General features: G+C 37.4%; 1 long non-coding RNA gene across 1 annotated transcript in view; it reads right to left on the reverse strand.

The window, feature by feature from the left end:
• Positions 1-466: 466 nt before the first annotated feature.
• The window catches only part of LOC121470553 (uncharacterized), an 80810-nt gene continuing 57102 nt past the window's right edge, over positions 467-24174 (reverse strand). The window contains exon 4 of the long non-coding RNA XR_012057937.1: positions 467-3100. This is a non-coding gene — a long non-coding RNA (uncharacterized lncRNA). The remainder of the gene's footprint in view (positions 3101-24174) is intronic.

A 24174-nucleotide genomic window follows, 5' to 3' on the forward strand; every position in this document is an offset into this window, starting at 1 on the left:
GTTAAACATCCAGAGAGTGGTTGGGCATTAGAACAGGCTCCTCAGAAAAGTGGTCACAGCTCCAAGCCTGACAGAGGTGAGAAGTGTTTGGACGATGCTTTTGGGCACACAGAGTCACTCTTGGGGATGGTCTTGTGCATGGCTGAGATTTGGATTTGATGATCCTGATGGGTCCTTTTCAACTCAGTTTATTCTGTGATTCTGTGATCAGTCATGAAACAAAGTACCTTATCCAAGGAAAAGTTTAGAAACTGATTGAGTTGAGATATTTTATGTGCATGTGCACACACACACACATACACACACACACACACACACACACAGAGATGAACACAAACACACATATATCTGTATATTTGTACATATATACACATCTCCCTAGAAAGAAAAATAATCCCATAAATTATTCAAATTGATGGTTTTTTTTTTTTCATGAAAGGACATTTTCTATGAGAGTAAGTGCTGATTGAATAAGAAAGTAATTGTTTAAAATGAAAGACAAGAAAGACATAAAATCTGCCCCATGGTGCAGCATAACATTTTGAAATTCTTTATGATGAGCAAAGCTTTATAAACATGGAGAAAGTGAGTAAGGGATCAAACAAGATTGTTTTCTCCATTTAAAAATTTTTGAGAAAGATTGAATTTGTTACATTCAAATACAAGATACTAGAAATGTGAATGGAAATATATTTTAATATAGCTAGGGATAAGGAAAGATGTATGTGACAAATGAAAGGGACATCAGTTCAAGTAAACAATGTCATTTGATTCTAAAAAATACACTGGTTTATATTAATTTAAATATATAAATGGGCTTTCATGTTGATGTAGGAAAAATAGACAGAATGAAACAGATAAAGGAATCAAGTTGGCACAGCTGTGTGTAATATTCAGGAGGCCTGGTGTTACCGTATTTAATTAAAAATATATTAAAAAATCAATTCAAATCTCCTCTACAGAAGTTTTAAGAAGTTACAAAAGGGATTGTATCAGGCTTTTTGTGATAAAGAATACTAAATTTGTTCACCTTGGAGAATGATTCAAACCATAAGAATGAGGCTTCTGTAGGGCACATTTTGCTCAAAATTAGTCACATGATAAGTGTGACTGTTTTTCTGAAATGGAACCCTGTAGGAAAATCAGCTAGAATTACAACCTGTTAGTAATATTAACCCAGTGGGATATATTATTGGGAAAAGTGGTTTTAATAAATAATACATTTTTGTTCAAGGGACACAACACTGAAGATAAATGCTCTGAAACAGGTTATTGTGCATGTGAAAATCCTGGAAACTGGGATACTGCTAGAATAATGCAAAAAAAAAATCATTAAGTTTTGATCCAGCAGTCTTTTCCTGCTCTTAACACTGCTTATGGTTTAATACAATCTTACTACCACTGCCATAAGAAAAAGTTGCATTACTCTAGATATGCCATTGCATGCAGTGTTCAATCACAGTCCTCTCAGAAGTTTTCAGTTAAAATACAATAAACAGAAATAGATGTGCCTCTATTTTGTTCAATGTAATTATATATTGTGACTAAATATGTAAGAAACAAGAAATCAGGAATACTGTATATTATTTTCACCCCGGGTGATCAAAACATTATTTAGTGCTTCTATAATTATGATGTATTAGGAAAATTCGCATTCAAACTAGCAACATCCACCTGAATGGTTAGACTAGTTGGAGTACACCAAGCTATAATAGAAACCATAATAGAGAACAGTTTAAAACATGCTAGAAGACTTTTCATTGATAATGTATTCAACTAAGTTTGTTGTTAAAAACCCATAGGTGTAAAGCACATTAAAGTGTAATTGCTCTGACAGTTCAAGGTAATTGTTACATATTACATATTAAGGCATATTTTTACTATTTACTTTTAAGATATTTATGCACCTGAGAAGCCACATCTAAAACATCATAAAAGAGGAAATTGTAAAAAAAGAGCCATAAACCTAAATGACAAAGAGAATAAGAGTTATGAGCACAGTTGGTGAGAACTGTAGTAAGTGTATAAATGGACAAAAGACTGCTGAATGTTCTCACAGACACATTTTCTACCATAGAAAGAAATCAAAATGCACTTACCCACAGACTGTTGAACACTACTGAGCTTTCACTAATCTCCTCGAACATTAATCACTTGCAAACTTTAAATTGTTAATGTGAATAGAAATGAAAGAAACAATCTCTTTCTCACAACACAGTTTATTTACTTTTCTCAGAAATTATTCATCAGTCTGCAATTGTTTATCTAGTTCTTAAGAAACCTTCACTCAACCTTAATGACATCTCCGTCTCCAATTTGAGTCAAATGAATTAGAAATTGCAAAAAAAATAACTGGATTGTGAAGTTAGCAAGCTACTACCATACAATTACAGGGGGGAAATCCCCCTGCTTGTCCCTCAAAGAGACAAGAAGTAGAGACTTCAGAAAGCCTATTAGGGACTAGATTGTGGTTATTGATTTTACATAGAAAGCAATCACATTCAATAGTAAATCCCCTTCAGAGATAATTCTGTTTTGAAGAGCAGACAAGTCTAATTGTTGAAACACACATCTCTTGTCTACCTTTAGCATGTAGCACAATCACATTAGCTGCTTAATTAATGAAGGCTGGCTTAGAGCAAAGTCGAAGGAATTCAGAGACTTCAGTTTTGGTGTGAATCACAAACAGATTCAGAGAAAAGCCACACACAGTATCATGATCATTCACAAACTCGCTGAAAGATTTCTGCCTGCTAGATTAGGATTTGCACATTTAAAACACACAGAAGTTCCCAGAGAAACTTGTCTTTTCTCTCTTCCCTTCAGACACAGAGAGGTTCTCTTGAAAACCTTGTGGTTGGCAATCATGGGTAGCCAATGCATATGCAGAAATGCCCAGGAAGAGCATTCCTGATGCATGGACTTTTGCAATTGAATCTCAGAAGGTGGAATAGTGTAAATGGACATTTTCCTTCTGAAGACAAGTGAACTGGAGTAAAATTCTGCCAAAATATATGCATATGTCCTGAAGACTCAGGTGAAGAGCAGTGGGAAAAAAACAGCTCTCCATCTAGCTGGAATTGGGCCTTCTTTACATAAGCTGAAAATGAGAGAAGAAAAAGTTAAAGGAGGTTGTCTGTTGCTCAGAGGAAGGATAGCCAAGTGTGGTCCCACAGAACAGGCTGTCCTTGCCTAATTCCCACAGCTAGTGTCACAAAAAAGCCTACACACTCCATGCAGCAAGACTGAAAATCCCAGTTCTCATCACTTGGTATAAGTGAGACCCACTCTTACTTCTGGCCATGACTTGCCCCACGCATGACTTACCTCATTGGGAATGCATGTCTTCTGTGGATCTGCTAGTGTGTTACCTCTCCTTATATTTCTCCTCAGCCACTTCTCTGTAGCTGAGAATATCTAAACCCCATGTCTTAAAGCTGGCTGGCTGAATACCAGTTTCTGTAGCCTGTCACTTTCTCACAGTTCGCAATATATGCAGTTCTGAAGATTCAAGGGTACACTGGACAAATTGCAAATGTAATTTAAGTCTAAACATTTTCTGCTAGCCCTGCTCTCTAATGATGCCAGTTAGTTTTCTGTTCAGTGCCCTTTAGTATAGCCATACACCAAGTGCTTCCTTGTATGAAGCACTGAAATGAAAAAATCCATCTTGTAATATCAGCAACAGAGAGGTGACCAATATAGGAGGAAATGAAGTATTGTTTCTGGAGCACAGCAATTTTTGAAAACTGTTCTTGGCCTGCTGATTACCAATTGCTTGCTGACTTCAGAAGTACTGCAGCAAACTTGAACAAACTTGTACATCGCAACAAAAAGTTTTTGTCTCCTTTAAAAAATATTCTTGATTTTACTTTGGCATTTGTTGTGAATCAAAATCTCATTGATCTGCTCATGACTTGCATCAGTTTATTCATTGGCTCATTACACAACTGGTTTTGGAGATGCAACTTCATCTTCATCAGAGGAAAAGGGGACTTGTTTGAATTGATCCAAACGTTAGTAAAAAGCAAGACAGGAAGATAAGATTTCTTTTGTTTTATTAGAAAAGTGTAGTGTTCCCTTATTGATAATAAAATTTTAATGAAAAGCAATTAGCAAAAGAAATAATTTTCAATAAAGGAAGTAATGTTCTCTTAAGTCATACTTGATAACTCAACAGAACTGTGTTTTATATTCAGTATTAAACGCTATGACAAAGAAATTACAGAAATTCTGCCAGGCATAATATGATTTATTCATCATGAACATGCAACGGTGACTGGTAGTATCTCTTCTGTGACAAGACTAAAATTAAACTCAGGACTTTCAGCAGATAAAAATACCAAAGCACTATGAGCCATGAAGATCTCTGTTGGATCTTAACTCTGATGGTGATTAACATCCTGTGATGCAAGTCATGCTTTATTTCAAGGTTTCATTTGTAAGTGTTGTACAAATTAATAATAAATAGACCTTTCAATTAGCGTTTTATCAGTTTCTAATGCTTTCTGGAATGATGGACTGTCTATAATAATGTTTTATTGGCCTCTATTGATGTGCAGTCACTATCCATGGAACACTACTGTCTGAAATAGGGAAATAATACCTATTAATCACATATTATCCATTGAGAATACATCCAATACAGACATTTGGGGTGATAATTCCTTCTGCATTGTGCTCTCCTTCAGCAAAATGCCTTTGCCAAATCTGGCAGCATCGTTTCCCTAAATCTCCTGTTGCAGGCACCCTCAATGCAGTGGTAATCCCTTCTCATTTCAAAAAATTCATAAAGGGATGAAATTACAAATTGGTGTCTGTTTGATCAAAGGGGCTTATGTATGTAATGATGATATTAACTCTCTTAGCAATCAAAAAACCAGCCCCAAATCTCTATATGCTTTATCACTCCCCTTAGCAATAAAGATTGAGGGGAGTACTAGGAGAGTAAATGTTTTTAATTGGCTCACCCACTACCAAGAGTTTTTTTAAATGGAGCTCTATGATCAGAAGAATGAAGGAATATTGCGTTCTCTGTTGCTGATTTCCATGGTTTGAGTAGGGCAAGTTTGGAGGGAAGATTTTACTTATAAACAGCTGATGTCATCCAGGTTTGTCCACTGAAGTTTTTATACATGGACAGATAAAATAAAATATAATCAACTATCCTTCCTTGTTTCCAGAATGGTTTTAGGTTGTGGAGCAGTAAATCACTTAGTGTTTATGTGATTTTAAGTATCTTTATTTTTTCAGAAATTCTGAGCACAGTCTTATCCCACTTCCAAAGTTCTAATTCCACTCCTGCTTGGGAAATATTCCTAGTGTTATTTGGATTTGCTTATTCTATGTTTAATGTCTTGGAGAAGGAAAGAAGAATGTTAAATGTTAGCTGGCATGAAATATAACAGTTACTTATCTTGTGTTACTTTGTAGAGATAGGTTAGGAAAATAGATACTGGTTGGAAATGTCAGAGACATCTGGGAAAGAAGTTCCCAGTCTGACAGAAGAGCAGTGGCAGTGCTGGGAGGGCAGGAGCACGTCACTGAGTGTGGTGGCATGCTGGCAGTGGAAGGGATGGTGGTGATGAAGATGCTCCTGAGAGCTGGAGTGAGGAGGAAGCCGTGGTGGTGTCAGCCTGTGCCACAGTCACCGTGTGCTCCTGCCCAGCCAGAGGGAGCCAAGGACCACCGAGCAGGAGACTCGCAGGGCAGCTGCAGAGAGCAAATTTTCCATGTCTTGCAGTATGATACAGCAGGTATCTGCTCCTGGTGTCTGAGGAAGTGTTAGTTACTATCCTATGTCTTAACCTAAAGCCCTGGAGACAGAAATAAAGAGTTCCTGGCTGCGGTGTGAGAAGGAGGCAGTAAATTCTGAGCTTGGTGAGTGCTGTGGGCCTTGCCAGCCTTTAGAAGGATTCTGCTTTTCACCAACAGCAGATGCTTCGACCACTTGGCTCTTCTACTGATTAGAAGAACTGAAGCCAAAATTCCCAGGACAACCCATATTTTCTTAGGTCTTCATGGATATATTGCCTCATTTTAAAATGTCCTGGTGGGTGAGGGAATGCCTTATCTAATGGAGTGGGACTGTCAGTAAATAAAAATCTAAGTTAAATGAGGATCCATGACAGGAAAGGTGAAATGAGAGCTTCTCTAATTGCAAAATAATTTCATTTTGCCATACTAATTATTGAAGTATGAGCTTCATGTAATTATACATGACTGGAAACAGCTCCAGCTAACGCTCACTACGTTTGCCCAATTAAATGTTACAGCATTGTGTTTGAATACAGCCAGTTACACTCATTAATAAAACTGCAGGTGACAATAGACACAAAGGCCTTCTGAAAGGAAGGTTAGCATTTACTCTTTCTTTTTCTTTTGGTGCTGTGTCCTGCACATCTGTGCAGAGGAAGGACTGTACAGCACAGTCCTGTACAAGATTTGCATCCTCATGTACACACAGCCTCGTGTGTGTTATCCACTGGGAAGGCCTTGCTGTCAGACAACTTTGCTTAAGTCTGTAACAGAAAAGAGAACAGGACATAGACTTTTGGAAAAAGAAAAACTTCAACAAAAAACCATTAACCTGTAGGACAGAACACAACAATAAGCAGAATGACCTGAGAAAATCTAAATCCTTTTCTCTCCTTTCTCTGAGTCCCATGATTTTTCCACTGATTTGAGAGGTCTGGAATAACTCCTTTCTACTTCTGAAACATTTTCTAATTAATTTGATGCTAATCTGTTTTTACATTATCCTATTTTTCTTCAATATTTATCCATTCTCTCAGGTAATTTATGTCTGTTTCTGGCTTATATTCCAGTCCTCTTGGATAGTTTCAAAGCAATTTTTTTTGTGTCTTTTCTGTCCCCTCTGTCACCGGACTAGTCCCATGGTCTCAAAAGTGTCAGTGGCTTTCTCACAAGTCTTTTGGTAGATATGTACACACAGAGAGGTTGCAAAAAAAAAGGGTTACTCTTTTAGCTTTGTTCTTTCCTTCTCTTTTCAGAGCTATGAACTTCTTTTTCTCCCCCACCTTTCTCATTTAATATAGTTCTTTTTGATATTTAGCAAGAAAGTTACTTTCTTGACCTTCATTCTTTATCTTTGAGGCTGACTGCATAGCATACATGACCCTCAAAAATGCAGTGTTAAATATTAAAGTGATCAAATTGATTTTTCAAAGAGGAAGTCTACATTGCACATTTCTTTAGCCCTCAGACCAAAGACCCATGTATGCCTTGTATTCACTTAATTAGCTACAAACTCAATGAAAGAAATGAATAGATTCTGATTCTGTGAATTCTTTGACTGGATTTTTAAAAAAAAATTTCCTGTGATGTGAAGTCTTCATATTAAGGACCAATTTTCACAGGTTTCAATCACCAACATGTATTTACACAATTTGCCATCTGCTTGACATTACTTGAGGAACCTGTAACTATGGGGAATTTTGTCTTGGAAAAGGAGCTGGAGGTGGCTGAGTCAAGTTAATAAGAGGTATAATAAAAGCAGTTTGTTCTGTATCATCTTGTTCTTTCAATGAGGTCTGTGCCTACTGTACTGACCCTGCACCTCTTCAGCCACACATTTTTAGGTGGTGATTAGAGGCTAAGGCTGTGTCAGAGACTGTAATCATGATCCTTCAGTATTACAACAATAAACTTAAGGTTAGAAGAGAGAACTTGAGAGAGACAGAGTAAAAGGGTCCTCCAGCTGCTAACCCCAACAAATAAACTAGTTTTTAGCTTGATATTCTAGGAATTGTTAAATTTAAAGTTCAGCCTATTAAAAACTTTTACTCGCTGCACTCTGTGCTGGAGACCTGGGACACAGAGGTGCTCAGCACTTCTAATCATGTGCACCTTCCCATCCCCATAGGTAATATGTGCTCTCTAATTCTGGTTACCAGTGGAATGGTGTGCACAGGGAAATATGTGCTAGCAAGAACTGTAGGAATCCAGCTATAATTGGGAGAGCTGGAGAGGTGTGGGAGTCGCCCACCCCAGGTGATAGGACATAAGCCAGTGCTGCTCCCAGTAAAGCCTCACTGTGTTCACAGGGAGATGTGCTCCAAGGATGGAGCTCTGCTCCAAGCACAGCACCCTGCAAAGAGCATCTCTTGCCTTGACAGGCAAGTGCTGTGCTGCACTGCCTGATCCCTGACCTGCATTCCTGCAGGACCTTCCACCTGGCCTTGTTGAACTTCAGCAGGTTTGCACAGAGCCACCTCTCCAGGCTGCCAAGGTCCCTCTGGCTGGCATCCATGCCCTCCCTCATGTCAGCCAAACCACACAGCTTGGTGTCATTGCCAAACTTGCTGAGGGTGCCCTTAGTTCCACTCACCAAGCCCCTGACTAAAATGTTAAAAATTGCTGGTCCTAATACTGACCTCTGGGGAACACCATGTGTCATTGGTTTCTATTTGGACATCAGACCAGTGTCACAACTCTTTGGGTGTGACCATCCATCCATCCTTCATCCACTGAGTGCTCCACCCAGTGCTCCCTCAGAGCATGTCTCTCCACTTTAGAGACAAGGATGATGAGTGGGACAGTGTCAAATGCTTTGCACAAGTCCAGGTAGATGATGTCAGTTACTCTTCCCTCATCCCCCACTGCTGTGACCCTGTTGTACAGGATCACCAACTTTTTTAGGCAAGATTTGTCCTAGTGAAGCCATGTTTGCTGTCATCAATCACCTTTTCATATTTGTGTGCCTCAGCATAGGGGAATCTGCTTCATGACCTTGCCAGGCCCTGAGGTGAGTTATAATTTCATACTTGACGCAAAAACAAGGAAGCATGGTTTAATTCCTACTTATGTCCCTGAGTAATAAAATAAAGACATCAAGGCCTTAGGTGATAAGAACTAAAAAAGAAAACAAACCAAACAAAAACTTTTGCCTGCCAATGTGCTCACAAGCACAGAACTTCCCTGACAGTATTTAAATAGATCCAGAATGTAAACTTGGCCCCACCAATTTAATGGTATGCTTGCAGAGTACTCCTTATCTGTGCTTGCAGAGTACCAAGTGTATGTATAAATAAATACATATTACTGTAAAAATTCATATCAGCCTTGTTTTTTTAAAACTTGGCATTTATATCATCTATAAATTGAAAAAAACGTTATTAAGCAAGAAAGGCCATGCTTAAAGAAGTCTGTGTTACTTTTATGAAGTCCCAAGACAGGCCTGCTCAGAATGTCCTTTAACTGCTCATTTATGTGATGTCTGTGACAGTAAATGGAAAAGTGGAGGACCAGAGTCTTTCATCATGCCTGAGTAAAGCAATATTTTACTGAGCTTGTTTTGTGCCATCTACAGTTGACAAAACACTGAGATTGCTTTGTAACATTTGATAGAAATAAATTGAGAGCCTGAAAGATATCTTACACCAAAGAGTCCTCCCAGAAAAGTGAGTTTGTATCTAAAAGTTAAGTGCAGAACAAGAATACGAGTTAGATTTCTGTTCCAGAAAGACAGAAGCAAGGGACCAACAAAATTGTAGATGACTTCAAGGACCAGATCTCCATGGCTCTCACCTGGAGTGCGTGGAAGGAGTGGCAAGCACTGATAGAGTCAGGGAAGAGCTGGGCTGCTCAGCAAGAGCAGGACTGCATTTAGCAGTTACTGTTTTTGTTTTTTCCACTCTGTGAGATGTTTGCACAGTAAGTTTCCTAAAAAACCTTCACTTTTGGGACCAGGGATCACTTTCCTCAAAGAAAACAGACACTGAGAATCTTGAGGCCTACTGAGTCAAGAATCCAGTACTTAAAACATGAGCCAAAACCTTGGAGGTTAGATTTCAAGCATGCTGGCTGAATAAGTTGAGGAATATATTTGTGACACTGTGGTACAAAAACAAGGGAAAAAAAAGTTAAAATTCTGACTGTGTTGTTTCATTCTGCTTTTAATTTCCTGAAAATGAAAGGAGTCACCTGAATATATCTGACCACCTGAGGAAGCAGGCTCTCCCTTTGCTTTAGTTCTTGGTGTGCCCTCCTTTGGACATAGCTGATTGTGGCTTTGGAGAGTATTTCACAGCTCCCAGCTGAGTCAGCCACTGTTTGGCAGAGGCTGATCAGCCTTTTCTGCCATTGTTTTTTATTTCTTTTTGTGCTAGTTCCATCTCTGAATGTTCAAAGAACATGGCCCATTACACTTGATTACTAAGAACATCTTGCAGTCTCCTTTCAGAAGAAAGCAATGAAAGTTTTACCTTACAAAGCAAGAGCAGGAAAAAGAAAAAGGCTGTTAAAAATTAGAGAAAGAAAAAAGACAGGAAAAACTGAGCCAGTAACATAAGTACTGCATAAAATAGCAAGAACACTGCAATGTCATTTGAAGTTATGATTTAGAAAAATATGAAGCATTTGCATTTTCAGCCTCAAACATGTAATTTCTTAATCACAGTTTTTTATGTGATTACAGCTGCAAAACCCCCAGAGGCTCTTTTTTAAAAGTTTTAATTTTTTTTATTGTTTTCATTTTTTTCAGCTAACTACAAATAAATTTTGGGGGAATTTTAAAGATGAGAGTTTGTGTTTGGCTTTGATCACTAAAACTTTTATTTTTATGCTTTTCAGGGGTGTGTTAGATAAGAATGCAGTTTCCTGTTGAAATGTATTTTCAGTCAGTTTTTTTACTTGGAAGAAATGAATCCAAAATTTTTTGTCAGTTTTATGAAGAGGAGAGTTGTTTATGATTTCCTGTTCAGCAGTGGAATCTATGTAAATATTATACATTTTAATTTTTTCTGTATATTCCTAATTGTGCTTTCTGTTACTAGCTCCTTTGCATCTCATTCCTCCTCATAATGTAATAGATTGGTACCAGTATGCTTTTTTTCCCAAATCAAATGTTTAAGTCTTCAGCAATTAAATAAAATTTCACTCATTTCAGTGTGCAGACTGAGGGGAGGGCTGATAAAGGAAATAAGTGGAGCAGACATGGAGTATGTATGACTGACTGTTGGTTAGAAAATGAGAGGGACAGCATTTGAATTCTGCCCAGCTCCTCATACCCAACCACATCTTGGTTGCAAAGTCTGTGTCCACATTATAATTTAAACTTGGATCTGGAGTGTGCTTTTGAAACAAATCTGATCTATTTAGTGTGGTTTGTTCACACATTTCAGAGCAGGTTAAGAGAAATGGGTTCCTTTCAGAAAAAACAGGCCAGATGGCCTGACCTGTGTGCTCCTTCAACTAACACCCATCCAGGCTGTGGGCATGGGTTACCGATATTCTGCAGCAGAAGTTGCAGAACAAATGTAGTGTGAATGTTGGATCCTCAGCATTGTGTCTCTTACTGTGGTTGCTTCTTGCATCTTACAGCTGCAGATTCAGCCACAGTCAATGCTCAGTGTTCAACAACTTGGTGGAAATCAGAAAGAGAGAAATCTTCAATTATATACATATATATAAAAATACTTTTTATTATGAAAATAGATTTATATTTTAAATCTGGAATTTGGCTAATGGGCATGATTTTGCCACAGAACTGAAGCCAGATGAATGAGAGTCAAAGGAGTTCCACATGAAACATTGGTGCTGTAGAAACTGAGGAATATAATCCAGAAAAAAAGGTAATTTGAGTTCTTATTAATTTATAGGCTGTCATTGTGAATGCTGTCCAAAGCTTCTACAAAGTCACTCCATTGTACAAGAACAATTTCACCTTCCTGAGAAAATTTTATTCTGTATAACTGTTTTCTAAGATTCTGCAGGTGAATTTTGGCTAGTATCACACTGTTAGAAACTCCACTCCAAAGGTTAATTCTAGCTCTACAACACCTTCCAGCTTTACATCTCATGTTCAAATTAATTATAATTCAAGTTCCTATTTAAACAAATCCTTTCAATAACTCTTCATCTTCTGAAATAGATTCTTCCTGTAGAAGGCATACTATTGCAATTTCCAGGACAGTGCTGGGATACTTGTACCCAGAGTGAAGTTTGGACAGCTTCCCATGGTTTATCCATGAAAGCATCCAAGGTATTTTCTGGGCCATCCTACCTCAACCAAAGAAAGAAGCCCCACCACTGGGGTTGCTAATGGGTTGAAATGTAAAAAAAGTATGTCAGCATTTTATTCAGGATGAAGCAAATGTGCTAAAAGCTTGCACTAATAAACAGGAAACATATGTTTGCCTAAAGCTCATGCAAAAGTCATGAGTATGTGCAAGGATTCTCTGAGGTTTTTTAGCAGTTTTTAATATGAGATGAAGCAGCTAGGTAATAGACTTTCGTAATGCTGAGAAGAGGAAATGAGAAGAGAGTCCATAATCTTTAAAACTATCAGTCTTCAAGTATCTTAGAAGAGAAGAAATGGGAATTGGCTATAACCTGGTCTTGTGTGTTAGCATAGGTACAATTGCAAGCAATATTATTAGCATACAAATTGATATTGTGCAAAAGCAGTCTTTTGTTTGAAGGTAATGGCCACGACACTGCAAGAAAAGAGAAGCTTATGTTCTAATGTTGCAGAGGAAGCAAATAAACAATTTACACAGTAAAAACTTGCTGTTCCAGAAATGTGACTGGAAAAATTATCAGTTTGTAAGCAACCTTTATGTTGATTTGGGAAATTTTAGTATACAATTGCTTTGTTCATCAGTCCAATATTGTTTTCTGTTAAGGCACTTGTTCCTCTTGAAGGGTCATATTTTGACACACTGGCAGAAATGAGAGTATAAGAGGATCAGGATCTAAATACTGCAACTGAGATTCTGTTTTTATTATTTTCAATGACAAGACGTTAAGATGTATATATATCTCTGGCATAAGGAACACCTGCAGGTCCTCATCTCACTGATGCACAGCCAGAGAAACACCCTCACCCAGCAACAACAAGTAATGTTACTCATCCAAAAGGCAAAACCTTAATAAAACAAAGTCCCAATTCAGCAGTTGAGAGCTCTGAGTGTATCTTTGAAGCACTGAGTTAATCTTTATTAACCCACTAAGGGAGAATCTGTAGGATTTTTCAAAGGCTTGGACATTGGGCATGAGTCTAAATATCTAGCTGAACACAACCTAAATGAATAGCTAGGCAGTGCTTCTTGATCCAAGCCATTTTGGGGTGAGGTAGATGTTTCCACAGTTAAGCAAAGCATGGCACTGTGCCTCTTCTGGAACTTTACAGTACAAAGAGAGTGCTGCTTTGGAGTGTGTATGAAAAACAGCAGTGCAAGCTCTATTAGGCATCCAGTTAGAGGTAAAAACATAAACTCTGTGTGAAGATTACCTGGGTAATTAAATTACTAAGTAAGCATTATGTCAGATGGGTGGAGGATATTGATTATATTAAATTTTGATGGCAGAGGGCAGACAGGTGTCTTTATTTCCCTCCAGATGATTATCTCTTGATAAATTGAATTCCCCTCAGTGGTCTTGTTGCAATTTCAGAACAGGCATATTATTAACAATACTGTGTTGTTCTATATTAGAAAATATAGACATCAGCAGGCTGAACAGGACTGCCAGCAGAGCTGCACAAATCCCATGGATCATTTGGACTGTTAACCAGGACTTTCCCATTGCCTATTTGCCTCTAGAATGTGAACTTCCAGTGTTCATTTTCAATGTATATTCTGGTGGGTAAACCTTCCTGAAAATTTAGTTAAGTTTAAGAAACTAAAATTACTATGAAGGTAAGGATAGTCACATTCTCCTCATCATTACCCACCCCTGGTGGCCCACAGTAGTCTCTCTTTGAACACAGTAATCTATTGGTCTCCCAGGACAAACCAGGAGGTCCATGAAGCAAAGTGTGCACTGTGTAGGGTACAGATTCCAGGGGAAAGAGACTGCCCCATTACCTACACCTGAGGAGGCAGAACAGACTTTTCTAGCCTGACAAGCAGCACATCTCCAGAGCCCTCTGCTCCTGAGGGCTGGACACCTGACCCTGTAGCTGGGAAGATCCTGGTGAATGGAGAAATACTGCAGGGGACAGAGACAGGAGGAGGTTTCTTGCAGGACACTGGAGTGTTCAGAGAAAGGTGCCTGCTTCCCCCAGGGCTGTGATGGATCTTCAGAGGGGCAGCACAGCTTCTATGGCACAGCCATTTCTCACTCCCCATCCTGGCTGCAGGGAGCTGCTCTGGGGTTTCCTTTCTGACTGAGCTCTGGGACTGCTGAGCTGTCTCAGGTACAGATGTCGGCAGTCAAATCTCTCATTGCTGTGCAAAGTGTGGGGTGTGACATATGGTGCTCTGCTGTGCATCTAATCCAGATACAAAGGACACACTGTTTTTTTTGTTTGTTTGTTTGTAAGAATATTGCAGACATCAGTTTTTCTCTCTTCTCACTAAACAGAGAAAAGCAAACCTCAAAACATTTAAATGACATAGGTTAATCTGCTTTTGTGTTATTGGCATGATGTATTAATACAGGGATATAGAGTACTTTCTTCCATGTTTAGTTAGTATGGGCATGTAGCTTGCACATATACAAAAAATAAATCCGAAAAGAAATGGTTACTATTTTAGTTTTAATTAACACTCAAAGACAAGAGGTATGGTTTCTCTGCAATAGTTACATTTCAGCTATTTGAAGCCAGCTGAGTGCCAGCTGTGTGCCCACAGCCTCTCAAGGGTGTGATTATTTAATGATAAAACTAATTTTCCTCAGTGCTCATGATTACCATTGCAAAAATTATTTTAACATAAACTGAAGTGGTGAATTTTTGAGCTGTCAGAAGGCAGGGTTGGTTACTCAGAATATTGAGCATCCTTTTCAGCAGAGCTGTGGAAAGTCCCATAAAATAACACTACCTGTCAAAAACTAGGCTGACGTTCAGAGTCCAATTTATCTTAGAGAGGCAAATAGTCTGCCCATCTGAAAAAGAAAAATTTCTACTATGCCATAAGACTATAATTTCTAGCTGTCTATTCTTTAAAGACCACAGCTATTCCAGGTCAAATGGGCTTTATGAGCACTATATTTGGCATCCTCTGATGCCAAGACACTGCATTGGGGAAAATTTTCTCTTCACTCATGTAGAGAATGAGCCAGACATGCTTTGGATCACAGAACCAGAGAATCGTTTGTGTTGGAAGCTCATGGAGTCCAACCGTACCTGAAGATGAAGGCTGAGGGATGTGGTGGACCTTGAATAGGACCTTAGAAAATAGGATGAGATTTTGAGGCAAACAAAAAAGACATTATGGTGATTCTTATGAGATATAAGACACCCTCATTTTAAGGAAAGCATTTTCATAAATCACTAACTTCATACTTTCCCTTATTTTCCAAGTGGATGCATTCCCACCATTGAAGGACCATCCTGTCTTCAGCATTTGGAAAGGCAAATGAATGAATGACATCTAATTTCTTATTTTTTCCCTGTCATACTAGATGTTATACACTAAAAAGGAGAAAAAAAAGCATTTTTAACTTTGTGAGATAAATTGTTTTTAAGGTAGACCCAGAAAATGCTTTTAGGTGGGACCTTTCCAAAAATGGAAAACTATAAAACACTTTCATTTTTAGTTGCATCTAGAACTTGTAGATCTTGATGCATTATATTTTACATTCCTCCAAATTTTAATAATTATTCTTAATTTCTCTTTCACTTTTAATTTCTCATTTGACACCTGATACAGTTGCCAAATTTAAAAAGACAAAATCTAGTTTAAAACATATTTTGGCTTAAAATTAAAAAATTTGTGTCCTATTAAAGTAAAACATCTGATTTTGAAGCATTTACATTTTTCATATTAAAATATGTTTTTTATTTATGCATCTCTAAAAGTTTAATATTTGGATAACATTATTAGCAGGTAGAAAAAAAACCCCAAACCCTCTAATTTTTTGTGTTCATTATCAGAATCCACCACAGACCAATGGTTCCAATTGATGAAGACAGCATAAGCCTAGAAAAACCACCACTAGCATAAGCATGGGTTTTCTCTGGAGGATTTCAACCACCCTCTGTTTGGGAAACCTTGCCAGATGGCAGCTGATAGCAGTGCAAATTTTTAAGCACAAAATGGTACCAGCATTTGCTGTCTGATAGCTGCCCAAAAATGCAAGATTAAAATGTCTATATTTTTAGGTGCACTGCACTGAAAGAAGCAGCCATCTTAAAATTAAAACGAAGGGATAGAGTATGGGGTATAAAGACTATATCTGAGGGTTATTATTACCATGAGTTATTATGTAAATGATTCCCCTTGCTCACAAATACACACTTTTTTTTCATCCTGATTTAAGAGATAATTGCAGTCCTTGACAGATTGCCATTGAATTTTTTCCCATAGAATGAATTAAAATATTGAAAGTAGAAAAGGATAGAATGGAGCTTTATGTCCTATTATACTAATCAAATGTACTAAAACTAACCCCTCCACCCCAAAACCACCTCCTGCTGCCATCTACTGCATCAAAATGGGTTATGAATGAACAAATCCACTTGGCACTTTACAAAATGAGGTCATGATAAGTGCATGAAAAAACTGAAATCAAAGCCCTTTATAGCTGGCAGGATTCTTTCTTTGTAGCAATAAGTTTAAATCAGGGCAGCAAGATCATCAAAGTGCTTACAATTCCTTAAAGGAGGAAATTATAATTTTCCGTTTCCTGACTGTCCTTTGTAGCTGTTGTGAAAGTTTGTTAAAAATACTTCAACTCTTCCCACAGGACGTTGCAGAGCCAATAGCAGAAGTTGACTGGGAAAAGAGACCTATAATTTGTCAGGAGGGTGGGTCCAAGGAAAGCTGCAGAAGAGAATGCACTGCATGTTACCTCAGAGGCAGGAAATCCCTCTGTTCCTGGTGGTCAAAGGACAGGGCAGCAGAAGGAGGCAAAATGGAGCAGCATCCACCCCTGACTCGGAGCACCCATGATTAGGATCTCTGTAAGACTTTCCTCACCTCCACAGTGAGAATTTCTTATGGGATTCCTCCTGCAGTTATATTTAACTCAGGCTGTAACAAAAGGATGCTGGCAAAGGTCCTTTACTACTGAAGAATAACCTGGGTGTGAGAATATAACTCACCATATTCAGAGGGGCTGTTTTTATGTACTGTAGCAATTTAATTACTGTGACAGTTAGTCAATGCAACAGAGCCCTTGTGGAAATGAGCAGATCTTTTTCCTTTGTAAGTTAACACTGAAGTATTTCTCTTCATTTAGGGATGAATGAACTTGAGCCACCTCAAGTTCTTCATGCACTGAGTTTTTTGGGAGGTGAGTTCCAATCCAGTTCTAAGTACTGTCTTGGTTTAGTAGACATATTAAACCAACAAATCTAAATAAATAAATAATTGACTTTGGCTTTGAATTGGTTGGAAAAGATTCCCCTACACACATTTGGGTATGCCTCACATTTATATTGTTTGTGATATACACTGCTCAATAACATTTGGTACATTTTATAGACCATGGCTTCCTGTAGCAGTTCCCCTCCTGAATTCTTATGCTTTAAACAGCTCCAGATATCTGAAATGTCTCCCAGGAACCTATCTTTATTTCCTTTCACTTTCCTTTACACACCAATGGAAGGACATATTTAGCATACTGATCTTTGCATCATACAGCATTTGCTTAGGTCAGTGATTTCTTGTGGCATCATGTCCTGGAGCTGCTCCTCTGTGCTAAGCACAGCTTAGTGCTCTGTCAACTTTCAAACTATTTGAAAATGCACTTCAGATGTGATAACTAATTTGCATAAAGAAAAGACGTGATCTAATGTACCAACCTGAAAGGATCTTGTGAAGAATAATTTCAGATATTTGCATATATTGAAGTGTTAAGAAAGATGTTCTTCAGTTGTTTAATGTGCATACACATTTTCAAGAATGGTTTCTAAAAATGTGACTACTCAACACATTATACCCTCTTAACTTGTAGTCTGAGTAATTCAGGTATGATTCTATTTCAGGTAGCAGTGAAAGGAAGAAAAAAAATTAATAGATGTAGAGATCACAGAGGTTACACTCTCCTCATAGTGATACATTTTTGACTGTGGCAAGAAGACAAGTGCTGGCCTGGTTTTTACATATTAAAGTTTAACTTTTTATTTAGAATTTGCCAAAAGAATTTTTATTATGATAAAGATTGATTTTTTTCTCATTAATGATTTGAAAAACTGGCTTTTTTTTTTTTTTGCCACTGCTTATTATCTAAGATGATGAAATGCGTTTCAGTTGCCTTAACACAGACCATTTTTACTAATTTAGACCTTCCAGGGGTGTTTCCACCTGTCTCCATTAAAAGGATGCAAGTTCCTCCTGGGTACCAGGTTATATCTGCCAACATTCATGGATGCCTCAGATACCTGGGGGGATCCAAAATGGCACTGGGGGTTTGTGCTGAGCCAGCTGAAATACATTTTAGCTGCCTTTAAAATTCTCATTTGAAGTTACTTTTACATATTTGCAAAAGCTATTGATTTTTCTTGAGTGGTTCAATATGGGAATTCAGTTTATTGCTTAATATCTGGAAACTGTTATGTGTGCCTTGTAACTGACCTCTTATATTAATATTTTCCCTGCTTAATAATTTGATAATAAACATTATTAAATTCACTGTAACCCAGAAGTGACATGCAATTTTGGGGTGTTGGTTAAAGTAAGAATTATCCAATCAAGATTCAAAAACTAGACAAAGTATCTTTGGTGGTTTGTTATAAATTCCTGGTTTGTCAGCTATGTAAATGATTAGTTCCTAATAACCTATCTTACAAATATATAATTTTTAAAAAGCATAAACAATGAACATGATTTAGACTAATATTCAGGTTCCACTGTGCTGGCTGTTGGGGAATAATGACATTCCTAAATGCGCTACAAATACTCAACTCTGTGCTGACTGCAGAATTAGTAACTATATTAATTAATATAAAATTAAAAGTTTGCAGTTGACATGGTTTTTAGCTAGCTTAAGCTAAATACCGACTTTTTGCAAGTTTTTGCAATAATGAAATTAAAGTACCTCATCTGTATGGGAAACAAACTTGGGAAGAATTGTGAACACAGTAAAATGAAAATTCTCTTTTGAGAATTTTGTGCTCAGACAGTATGGAGACGGCTAGCAGCATAAAAATCTTCAAACAAATTTGAACAAATGTTCAAATATTCCCCCAGCATGCATTTACAATATTTGTAGCTAGTCATCCATATCCTACTGAATGCTGTGTTCTGGGAACCAAGCAAGAAAACAATAGTAGAGAGGCTAATTAATCATAAATGAGTCTCATACTAGAGGATTTTTCTTAGCCCTAAAAGACCACAGTAACAGCTCCACCCTATGTACACAAAAAATATATGAAATGTTTATAGATTTACTGGTCTTTTTTTACTGATTTGCTGTTTTATACTATAGGGAAGACAGAGTGTGACCGTCTCAGAGGCTCTTTACATACATTGACCAAAATCACAAGATTCTGAAGAGGTGCAATTTTGGTAGACAACATAATTTTCATTTTGTTTCTTGTAAAATGAATACCATGCAGATACACTGTATTTTATTAAAATATGAGTGAAACACAAAAATATTTAATAATGGGCATAAGGGAATTATTTTGATATTTCCATGTAATGGTCTTGGACAGTAGTTTGACAAGCTATCACATGCAGATTGAACTGCCCAGAAACACAGTCTTGGTACTTAGTGTACTACTAATATCTAATTATGAAATGATTTGGGTTTTTTTTTTTTTTTTTGAAGAGGTTTTAAATTAACATATGTAGACCTACTAAGAATTCTGTACTGACTTGCAGTTTTTCTCTCCTTGAAGAATTGGTGTGCATGAGTACCTGAAGCATCTGAACATTTGAAATCTTTATCACAGTATTTAGGTTATTTAGGAGAGCAAAATAGGCATGCAGATCATCTCTCTCCTGAGAGGAATTTATATGACAATAAGCAGGATACAGAAGGAAGCCAGCTTGGATTTTCTGCTTGTTTGAATATTGCTTCAAGAAATAACTCAGTTCAGGAATATTTAGTAAGTAAATGTTATACTACCTGAACCAGAATAGTTTAATGTCGGTCCATATTTTGATTATTAGGAAGGATCAATTTGCATTATTTTAGGCAGTGCTGTGTTCTTTCCAAGGCATTTACTGTTATTTCTCCTCTTTTTGGTGTGAAAGTAAGAGCTAAACAATTAGGCTTGTGGAATATGCCTATGAAGGATGAAAACAAGGGGATGAGTCAGAAAAATTGAGCAAAAAAAAGTGGCTGAGGAGTTAGTTCCATGTTTTAGATGCTCTTTTTTGCTCATTTTGCTGCTGATTTGTTTATTGATTTAAACATTTTTTGGTTTTAAATTTTCCAAACAATTTAAGAGCGAAAGTCTATGGCACAGTGTCAATAGAAGGGTATTTCTGGGTAGGTTAAGTTAATTTACATGGAAAAGTACTTCCATTTATAGTACAAATTAGAAAGAATGTAGCTGAAAAGAATTACTCCTGTTAAAAACTAATTATAAATGAGCTACAGTGGAAAATTGATATGCTCATTTGAGAAGGATCTCTGGATTTTGCCTTGGAGTGCTGAATGATGATTAGAATAAAAGGTATTCCTGCAGTGGAGCCAAATACACTATAAAGGCTGTACTGCACAAGCCCCAGGTTCCCATACTGTGGAACCCTTAGGCATCAACTCATATTTTCCAATTAGGACTGACTAATATTCCTCTATGTGTGGCAAAAATATAGTCAGTCATTTATTCCTCCTGGAAGTATATGAGCAGAAGCCACCACTAGAGTTATGTGTGTATATGTGTGTGTATATATATATATATATATATATATATATATATATATATATATGTGTGTGTGTGTGTGTGTGTGTGTATATACACATATATATATACATATATATATACATACATATATACATATATACACATATATACATACACATATGCATATATATATATATCTATCTATCTATATATATATATCTATATATGTATATCTCAACATTGTAGTTCTTTGCTATGACTATGACTGAATATATATCACGCTATTTTTTTACTGAAGACCCCCCCACCCCTGAACTATTTAGGATTCATTATAGGATAGAGTGAGGTTTAAAAAGATTTAACCAAAGGCTGGAGCAGAGCTGCCCCAGCTCCTGCACTTTGTGAGTCCCAGCTAAAATCTGTCACACAATATCTGGGCTGAGTGTCCAAGCATAGGAGTATGGAAGCAGTGTTAACTTTCAAACCTTTTCTGAGCTTCTGGAAGCAGAATAACAGCAACAAAAAATTTAAAGCATTTTACATTATGTAAGATAATTTAAACAATAATTGACACTGGACACACTTTTGTCTTTTGGTTCCTGGATGAGCTTGATGATGATCCCTAGATACTTTTTGCTTTCCATGATGAAAATGGTAATGTGTGACAGACAATGTATGAAAGACTGATCCCTGTGGAGGCTGTGATGTTTTACAATCACTGGAATCATAAAAACCATTCCTGACCACCACCTTTTAAAGGTGGAATAACCGATTATGTAATTTTAACCAAATGCTTTTTGCAAGGCTCAAAAAGTCGTGGAAAGTAAATGCAAGGACAGATGGAAGAAAGCAGATTGAGGATTTCCTCCAGGTTGGACAGGAATTAGGGCTGGGGATCTTTTTAGAAATGACTGACTCATAATCATAAGCATAAGAAGTAGATGTTACATAATATGTCTGCATTATGTACTGCTTTGCCTGAAATGATATTCCTCATAGAAGGTGTTATATTGATTACCACTTTTAATGGAAAATGTCAGAAAGGTTTTTAAAGCTAATTTTCCCAGAATTTTAGAACTATTTCTTCCTTTATTGCAGTATATTGGATTTCTTTTATTCAATCCCTAGGATGTTTCTTTTTCCTCCCCATGATTTGTTCTTATTGGAGGAATCTAGTGCTTAGCCTCCTAGATGTCCTCCTTAGATTAGCATCACAAAATAACACATAGCTTCATTTTAAACAAGAGCAGATCAATTTCAGACATGTTGAAGGGGTCGTGCACTTTCTCTGGCTGCCACTTCAAATGTTCCTGAGCATCCCTTTGTGCCTTGATTTCCTTATCCATAAAATAAAAATAAAAAATAACAGCCTTTGCTTTAATTTTTTTAACCAAAAATCTCCAAAATCTCTTGTGGAAGAATGAGATGTATATGCTTAAAGTTCATTACTATACCCACCACATGCATGTGATGCTTGATATCTCCCTCCTCTCCACTCCCCTCCCCTTCCCCCTGTATCCCATGCTTAGATTTTGTCTGTGCCACCTGTTTGACCTCTTTTCTAGTTCCCGTATACATCTGACCCATCATCTGCTCTTCTTAGGGTCTGAGCTGCTGCACTTTTCCCAGGATGAATCTCTATCTATATTACCTCAAAACATGCTTTGTTGCAACAGAATTCTTGTTTCTTTGCTTCTAGTGTTTGCAGAATTTATTGGATTAGAATCCTCAATAGAACTAATTAACACAGCCCATAATGGTGTATTTATACATGTAAGTGATCTGAAAAAATGTTAAATAAATGGTTAGCATTGTGTACTACAATGGGAATGTTCAAAGTTAATGAAGTTAAACCTAGGCAGGATGCTGGAGCATCTGAGGTCATTGATTTAAACCAGCACACATTCATTTGGGAGGTAGCAAAACTCACTTGTGCTGGATACTGTGTTGACCTTGGATTTTCTTTAATTTTTTTTTTACACATGGTGGTTCTTGACCATCTGAACAGTAAAAGCTGGAGCCTCTTCAGGAGAGTAGGATGTTCCTTCTTGTCTTTCAAGCTAGAAATACAGGCTGTAAATGTGAAAAGATCACTCAGACATTAGTATTGATAATGAAACAGTAAAGGAATAAACTAGAGGGAAGAAAAGGAGCAATAGATGGTAATACAAGATGATCTTTAACAGGTGGACTAAAATTATGTGTGCCTAAGCTCTGTGCCTTTTCTAGCCTTGATAGTCTTTATATGTCCCTGTGTCAGCTCTGAAGTCAATTGTCCTAGAAGAGGGAGCAGACTCTGGTGGCAGTGGAAGCTTGCTGCTGCACACTCACCCTGGCAGCTCATTGTCTGCTGACAGCTTGTTTCACATGTGGTTTATAAATGAACCCTCAAAGGCTTGATGTTTGGAAATCCAGTTGAAAATTAATGTTTCATCCAAAACCCTAAACCAGATGGTACTTGGCCAGTACTGTTTGGAGTATGCCAATACTGTTTGGAGTATTTCAGTGCGTAAATAGCTGGCCAGCTTCTTTTGCTGAGGATCCTCTTCTGATTCAATAAGCTATAATCCTCTTTTTAATGTTTGGACAAGTCATTCACCAAAGTCATGACAGGAGGCTGTGATTAAATGTGCAGTTCTACACAACTCCTAGAATTCCTAAAATACCTGGCTGAAGCTAGGGTCTGATACACACCAGAAGCTGTGGGAAACAAAAAATGTATTTTCTAGTCTCAGTGACAGGAACTAAATTAGAGCTCAGAAGCCAAACACCTTTGCTGGAAATAGTCTGATACCTGCTGATGCCAGTAATTGCAGCTAGTCTGCTAAAATAAGCCAAAATGATCATTGTCACTGGCAGTCTGCTCTGAGATAGCAGCTATTGCAAGCGAAGGGCTTGATACCGAGGCAGCATGTGCTGATATCACAAGATGACATGCTCAATTTCTCTGGTGGCTTCAAGCACATATCAGACACCTGGCATGCCTTCCACATGCTGCATCTGCAGGAAACCATTTCCTTGCTTTCTGTCTGTGATGGACTTCTTTGTGGGTTTGGGCCATATTCTACATTATTTGGCTGTACAACAGTTTGGATACCAGTGTTTTACTCCAAAACATGGTTCTTTGCCAGATCTTTCACTTTAATTGTACACAATTTATTTTAGTGCAGAAAAACAGAGGGTTGAGCTGCTTTGAGCTGGAAATGTTGATAAAAATCTGGAAGTCTTTTACCTCATTACAAAGGTCTTTGGAGACATTTTATTCTTATCTTCAGTTTAACAGTTCAGACTTTGGATGGTATGTGCACTTAAAAATGAATACCTTTGGAATAATACAGAAAGTGATGAGAGTTTTGGAGACAATGAATGCATTCTAGCTCTGTAATAATTTCAGTTTGCTCAAGGAAAAAAGGCTAATACAGGCAATACTTGGATTTTTCCATCAGTGTGTCTCATGCTGCAGCATG

Source organism: Taeniopygia guttata, chromosome 1 (assembly GCF_048771995.1).
Source record: "Taeniopygia guttata chromosome 1, bTaeGut7.mat, whole genome shotgun sequence".
Classification (NCBI taxonomy): domain Eukaryota; kingdom Metazoa; phylum Chordata; class Aves; order Passeriformes; family Estrildidae; genus Taeniopygia; species Taeniopygia guttata.